This window comes from Cetorhinus maximus, chromosome 10, assembly GCF_964194155.1.
Source record: "Cetorhinus maximus chromosome 10, sCetMax3.hap1.1, whole genome shotgun sequence".
NCBI lineage: Eukaryota > Metazoa > Chordata > Chondrichthyes > Lamniformes > Cetorhinidae > Cetorhinus > Cetorhinus maximus.
In genome coordinates this window covers 22,733,193-22,741,198 of record NC_135888.1, presented here as the reverse complement: position 1 = coordinate 22,741,198, position 8,006 = coordinate 22,733,193, and positions in this window count along the sequence as shown.

The following is an 8,006-nucleotide window of genomic DNA, read 5'->3' as shown; positions in this document are numbered from 1 at the left end:
ATGGTCCAGGCATCAGAAGCGCATCTTGAGAAGACCGATGGTTCTCTCTATCACAGCCCTTGTGGAGGCATGGCTCCTCTTGTAGTGCTGCTCAACCTCTGTTCCTGGATGGTGGAGAGGCATCATGAGCCACCTTCTGAGGGGATAGCCCCTGTCACCCAACAGCCATCCATCAAGCCGGGCTGGAGCACTGAAGAGCCTCGGCACCTGGGAGTGTCTGAGGATGTGAGTGTCATGGGAGCTTGCACAGACTTGCAGAATCTGCAGCTTGTGATCACACACTATCTGCACGTTCATGGAGTGGAAGCCCTTCCTGTTGACAAAGGCACCGGGCTCACCTGCTGGCACCTTGATGGCCACATGTGTGCAGTCGATTACACCCTGGACGCGGGGGAAACCAGCAATTGGTGCGAAGCCTCTGGCTCACTCTGTCTGGCTGGCTTCGTCCCAGCGGTAGTGGATGAAAGTCAATGCACGCCTGAACAGAGCGTCTGTCACCTGCTTGACACAAGTGTGGACAGCTGATTGGGAGACTCCGCAGAGATCACCCACCAACCAATGGAAAGAGCCAGAGGCAGAGAAATTGAGGGCAGCCGTGATCTTCAGCACCACTGGCATGGGGTGTCCACCCACACAGTTGGCACAGATCTCAGGGCCTATCATCTGACAGATGGAGGTGATTGTCTCCCTTGAGAGACGGAGCTTCCTTCGGCACTGCACCTCAGACATTTTGAGGTAGCTGCTTCGCCACCTGTAAAACCCTGGCAGCAGGATAGTGGCATCTTCTGCCGCCCCTTCCGCCTTGGATCTCCTGTTGGCCCTGCACATCTTGTGCCTGTGCCTGTCCTCCCAAAGGTTGCTCCCCTGCAGGCTGAATGTGGAATCCTGGCTTCCTCCCCCTTCTGGCCCTCCCTTTTTCCTCAGAGGAGGTGCCTCCAGTGGAGAGATTCCCTCCCATTCCCAGGCTCAGGGAGGCTTCCTGAAACCAGCAAGGCCCCAGAAATTATGTTTACTCAGAGTCCTGACCTGAAGTCTGTTACTCCTGACCAAGCAGCTGTGAAGAGTTTTGAAGTATTCCTGCTCACACAGGCAAGTATCAATAACTTTAAGTATTAAATGTCTGTCAAATAACACTCGTGACCCCGCTCACCCTTCTCATCCCGCCCATGGATGAGGTTTATACAACTATCTCCTACCCGCCTGCCCGTTGCACCCGTGCGATGACCTGAAGATCGCGCGGGCCCTGAAAAATCCCCGACAATTGCTGCCACAAGGGCCTTAAGTGGCTCGTTAATTAATGGCGGGCGCGCATCGGAGATCATCGTGTCCCTGCCCACCTAAATATTGCAATGGTGCGCGGTGACATTGGGATGCTTGCCCGATGTCACCGTGTGTCATTTTACGCATCGGCGTGCGGGACCCACCCCAGCTGTCGCATGCCGACGAGAAAACTCTGGCCCATGTGATTTTGAACACCTTGATCAAATCTCCCCTTAACCTTCTCTGCTTTGAGGAGAACAATCCCAGCTTCTCCAGTCTCTACATATAATTGAAGTTCCTCATCACTCTTCACTCAGGGGGTCGGAATTGCTGTGTTGTAGTTTGGAGCAATGGATAGTGATGGTAGAGGCTGCAATGTTCTTTCCGTCACATGGCTGACCAGGAATCTCTCCCACTCTTACCGCCTGCCATTGACGTGTGTTGGAAGGATTTGCCGGCTGGTACTCAACCTTGGAACTGTTTGGAGTTCCGAAGAATTGGACTCAAAACATTTTAACTCTGTTTCTCTCTCCACAGATGCTGCCGGACCTGCTGAGTTTTTCTAGCACTTTCTGTTTTTATTTCAGATGTCCACATCCGCAGTATTTTGCTTTAATGATAAGCAACCTGTTTGGCCATGGGACTGAAACCTGGAGCTTCCGGCTTAGAGGCAGGAAAGCTACCTACTGTGCCACAAGACCTCCCTCACCCTTGGTACCATTCTATTAAATTAATTCACCTCCTACCTACTTCACTGACCATTCCTGAAATAGTATTTATTATGACCAAGTAACCCCTCCTTAGGAACCATGTCCGTATTCAAGTCTTTCCATCCAGACGTCTCTTACCTTCCCAAAGGTAGCATGAGCACACACATGCATTCCTTTAGGTTAACCCTTTCTCTGCTGTTTGTATTTATGTGTTCCCTCACAGACTTGCCTAGTGTTTTATTATGTACTGAAAGATTGAGGAGTGATCTAATTTAGGCGCTTCAGATTATTAAAAGATTTGATAGGGCAGATAAAAAGATTTCCTCTTATGGGTGGAATACAGAGCAAGGGGGCACAACCTTAAAATGAGGGCCAGGCCTTTCAGGGGTGATGTCAGGAAGCACTTCTTCACACACACGGGAGGGGAAATCTGGAACTCTCTCCTTCACAAAGATGTTGAGAATGGGGTCCAATGGAAAATTTCAAGACTGAGATTGATAGATTTTTGTTATGCAAGGGTATTAAAAGTTCCGAAACCGAGGTGGGTGAATGGAGTTACAGATTAGTCACATTTGAATTGAATGGTGGAATAGGCTTGAGGAGCTGAATGGCCTCCTCCTGTTCCTGTGTTTCCTCGTTCCTATGATGCTCTGAAATAAAAGCAGTTCAACCATCCTCAAACTCTCAGAACATATTGCGCAATAACTAAGCAATGCAACCTTTCAATTGGAAAATTTCATATTTTTTAAAAATTAATTCATTCAGGGGATGTGGGCATTGCTGGCTAGACCAGCATTTATTGCCCATTCCTAATTGTCCTTGAGTAGGTGGTGGTGAACTGCCTTCTTGAACCGCTGCAGTCTGTGTCATGTAGGTACACCCACAGTGCTGTTCGGGAGGGAGTTCCAGGATTTTGACCCAGTGACAGTGAAGGAACGGCGATATATTTCCAAATCAGGATGGTGTGTGACTTGGAGGGGAACTTGCAGGTGGTGGTGTTCCCATGTGCCTGATGTCCTTGTCCTTCTCAATGGTAGAGGTTGTGGGTTTGGAAGGTGCTGTCGAAGGAACCTTAGGGAGTTGCTGCAGTGCATCTTATGGATGGTACACACACTGCGTTGACGGTGGAGGGAGTGAAGGTTTAAGGTGGATAGTATTTGAATCAAGCAAACTGTATTGACCTGGATTAACTGCTTACTGCTGGTGAAAGGTGTCCAGATGACATTCCTTTGCTAGCTGTTTAGCCAAGACATTAGCTCGTTAAAAATAACAATTGTGAATTAAAAAGTGGGTGAAGGAATGTCACTGAGCGTTCACCCACTAAATCACCAACAGCCATTTCCCAGTCAGTGTCAAACCTGTATCAGTAACAGCATCAGAGCTGTAATGTTCCAAACGTGCTCCCAGTGAGGAGCTCATCCTTTGGGAGCCCGTGTCAGAAATTTGAGCGAACGAGATTTTGTTTTTGATTTGCAGGATTAGGCCTCTACCACCAAGAAGGGCAAGGGCAGCAGGTACGCGGGAACACCGCCACCTTCACGTTCCCCTCCAAGCCACACACCATCCTGGATCAAAATCCTGGAACTTCCTCCCTAACAGCACTGTGGGTGCTGTTACACCACAGGGACTGCAGCAGTTCAAGAAGGCGGCTCATCTCTACCTTCTCAAGGGCAATTAGGGATGGGCAATAAATGCTGGTCCAGCCAGTGATGCCTGCATCCCATGATCAAATCAAAAAGACATCCCATACCCCCGGGGAGGTGTCCCACTGAGAGCTTAGAGATGGAAAATCACTCACGCATGTCCCTCGGGCAGGCCTCTGGCTCACTGCTCTTCCATGTCCTCTGTCTCAGAATTATATTAATGCTGAGTTAACACTCAGAATTACTGGGTGAGAAAAGACATTCACAGGAATTACTATTTAAATCCGATTGCAAATCACCAATAAAAAGGAATTGTTTATTTCCCCTTAAAACAGGATGTGTTTGACATTCTTAATGTTTAACAAGCATTTAATCGCTCTTTCTGACTTCTCACATCCCTTCTGTTCCAGCCCTTGAGTCAGTTTATCTCCAAATACAGTGTCAGAGTCGATCAGTCTCAGGGTCAATCTCCCTCCCAGGACCAAATTAACGTGGCTTTCAATCTGACTGGGATAATGGCTATTTCACTCTTAATTATGATGCTAATGAAATGAGCAGGAAGCAGTTTCTCACAGGCACAAGCCCAACATAAGCTGCTTTTATAATCACAGATGAGAAAGGATTACATTTATGTAGCACCTCTCATGACCTCAGGATGCCTCAAAGCGCTTTACAGTCAGTGAAGTATGGTTTGAAGTGTTGCCGCTGTTGTAATATAGGAAACGCATCAGATTAAATGTGCACAGCAAGATCCCACAACGTGATAATAACCAGATAATGTGATGTTGGGTGAGAGATAAATCTTGGTCAGAACACCAGAAATATCCCTTGACCTGACATATTGTGTGGCTGATCTCACGTCAGCTAAAGTCAAAAATACTCTCCGGGTCTCGCTGTTAGAGATGTGTGCCATTGCCTGGCTTCTTTAATGGGATACATGCCTGTTAATTAACATCAATGCATGGACATGACTAGGGTTTGGTTAAGAGGCGGAGGGGGTTACTATACCTGGCCTTGTGATCAGTGAGGGTGGAGTTTAAAAAGCTTCCACTCTATCCCTAATGAGCTGACCACATCACAAAAGTCAAGGAAACAGACGTTTCAATGAAAAGAGGTCTAATATTCATTCTCAGAATAGCCTCAGGCATCTGTACAGGTGCAGAAGCCAGAAGCCTGCATGAGTGGAATAATCTTTCAGTTGAGGTTTACCAATAGCCTCCAGGCAAGAGAGCATCCATATTCATCATGGTGCACTGCTCCACTGCAGGGAGTTATACAGCATGTACAGCACAGAAACAGGCCATTTGGCCCAATGCTGCTATTCATGCTCCACACAAATCTGTTCCCAACCTCCATCCTCTTACCTTATCCTCTATACTTAAGCATTGCTGAAAAAAATTGTTGAACCTTTTCCTCTTACACTCATCAGGACAGATGTGAAATTTCAAAGGGAGGAACAATTTATATTGCGTGAGAAAAGGGTGCTGCTGTTCGGGAAGTCAGCTCCGATTGATTGAGATGTTGCTGTGGAGAATGCACCAGGGAACTATTGTTCCCCACGCTTTAGTTAAATTCAAAAAAGACGCAATGCCTGGACATGTTCCTTTTGCCTGGAGAGGGCAGGTCCCTGTTTATGGATATATGTAACTCTAAGAAAACGTAAGTGAACCACATTGCAAGCCCAACTGATCATTTTAAATTGGTTGTTAGTGCAATTCTTAACACAATCAGCATTGTTCAGCAAATGCTGTCCAATTGCAGTATCACATTTAATGTAATGCATAATGTTCTAAGTTTTGCTAGCAAGGACTGGTTGAGTACTGCCAGTACTCTGCCTAATGTGAACAACCAAAGGGTGTGTTGTTTGATACGATCTGACAATTGTTGGGACCTAGGGCTACATTCCTGGCATAACACCAAAACTGAAATTCATATACCACATTACTCATTTGTGTGGTAGGCACAACGTCTTTTTGGCTTAATGCCAGCTTTCTGTTAGTGCCGAATACCACTCGTGTTGCTACTGTGTAGTAGCAGCGTGAAATGGCTAGCTTCACCTGTTGCTCAAATTTTTGAGATACCGTAACTTCCAGAGTAATCTGAGGTAATCTGGGCACTTTTCAGGTCTGAAAGTGGCTGCCTTAGGCCTATCGGTGAGCTTGCACGATATACAGCAAACAGTGATCTGATCGGGGTAGCCATTATTCCACAGGATGGCTTCCATGCGCTCTATTTCGGCATCAAGCTTGCATGGTGAGCAAATGGTTTGGCTTCACCTCAATCACCCCTTTTGGTAGCGAGTTCCACATTCTCACCACTCTCTGAGTAAAGCAATTGCTCATGAATTCCCAATTGTTTTTTTTTAGTGACTAACTTATATTTATGGTTCTAAGCTCTGGTCTCCGCAACAAGAGGGAACAACACTCCCATTTCTACCCTGTCGAACCCCTTCATGATGTTAGAGATCTCCTTCAGGTCACCTCTCAGTTTTCCCTTTTCTATAGAATAGAGCCCCAGCCTTTTCAAGCTTTCCTCATGCTTATCACCTCTCAGTTCTGGTATGAATTGTAAATCATTGTAAATGATTTTGTAAATCATTTTTGCACCTTCTCTAGCTCCTCAATATCCTATGGAGACCAGAACTGTGCACAGTCACTACAAGTGTGATCTAACTAAGGTTCGATACAAGTTTAATATGACTTCTCTGCTTTTCAATTCTATCACTATAGAAATGAACTGCAGTGTTTTGTTTGCTTTTTATGGCCTTATTAAACTGTGTTACTACTTTGTGTACCTGTAACCACCCCCCCCGCCCTTAAGATCCCTCTGTTTCTCCGCATCATAGACTCTTATTTTCCAAGTGGTTTCTGGCCTACTTATTTTTCCTGCTGAAATACACCACCACACATGAATCTATGTGGATAATAGAGTAGGTTTTAGGAGTCTCTTAGAAGAGGAGAGAAAGGGAGTAGAGTTGCCAACTGTGATTAAATGTATTCCTGGAGGTTTCAGCACATGATTTGCCCCCTGTGCTCCAGCCATTAGTTGGCCAACACATCCATCCTTGTGACGCACTGCCTTCCTACACCAATTGGAAAGCAAAAAGACTCATTACCCAATTGGATGATACGTAACTGTCAACCAAACAGCTTTTTTATCCCCCATCTTCAATATTTTTATATCTGGTAAAGAGAACTGCTCAAAGAAAATGTTTTAAAAACTATCATTTTTCACGTCCTTGTGTTTTTTCTCCAGGGTTGCACACAGCAGTGTCCTGGAGATTGATTTCAATTCCTGGGCCTAGACAGCTGAAGGCACTGCTGCCAATTGTGGAGTGAAGGAGCTGTCCTTCCACCTTCAGAACCTCTGCTCCTCCGCCACTGGTCATCTTCACAATGCCCTGCTTTCTCCACACTAATTGGAGAGTGAGCACACCCTTTGCTCCCCAATTGGGTGGTTCTTCACTGTCAATCAAACAGCCTTTTATCTCTGCCCACGCCATCTTCAAAGAAAATGAGAATCATAGAACAGTACAGCACGTAAGGAGGCCATTCGGCCCATTGAGTCTGCACTGGCTCTTCAGCAGTACACTACAGCTAGTCCCACTCTGTAGCTTTTTCTCCATATCCTGCAATTTTTGATCTTTCAAGTTTAATCCATCACCATCTTAATTAGGGATGGGCAACAAATGCTGGCCTTGCCAGTGACATCACATCCCATGAAAGAATAAAACAAATTATCCAGTTCCCTTTTGAAAACTACGATTAAATCTGTATCCGCCGCCCTTTCAGGCAGTGCATTCCAGATCATAACCACTCAGTCCGTAAAGAGGTTTTTCCTCATATTGCCTCTGGTTCTTTGTCAATCACCTTAAACCTTTGTTCTCTTGTTTTCTTTTATTTATTCTTTCATGGGATGTGAGCATCATTGGCAAGGCCAGCATTTGTTGCCCATCCTTAATTGCCCTTGAACCAAGTGGCTTGCTCGGCCATTTCAGAGGGCAGTTAAGAGTCAACCACATTGCTGTGGGTCTGGAGTCACATGTAGGCCAGACCAGGTAAGGAGGGCAGATTTCCTTCCCTAAAGGACATTAGTGAACCAGGTGGGATTTTGCAACAATCAATGATTGTTTAATGGTCACTATTACTGAGACGAGCTTTCAATTCCAAATTTGTGAATTGAATTTAAATTCCATCAGCTGCCTTGGTGGTATTTGTCCCTAGTGCATTAGCCTGGGTCTCTAGATTACTAGTCCAGTGATATTATCACTACACCGCCATCTTACCAATTGTTCCTTCAAACACTGGAAATAACCTCCCTTTATTTATGCTATCAAAACCCTTTATGATTTTAAACCCTTCTATGAAATCCCCTCTTCGCCTTCTCTTCTCCA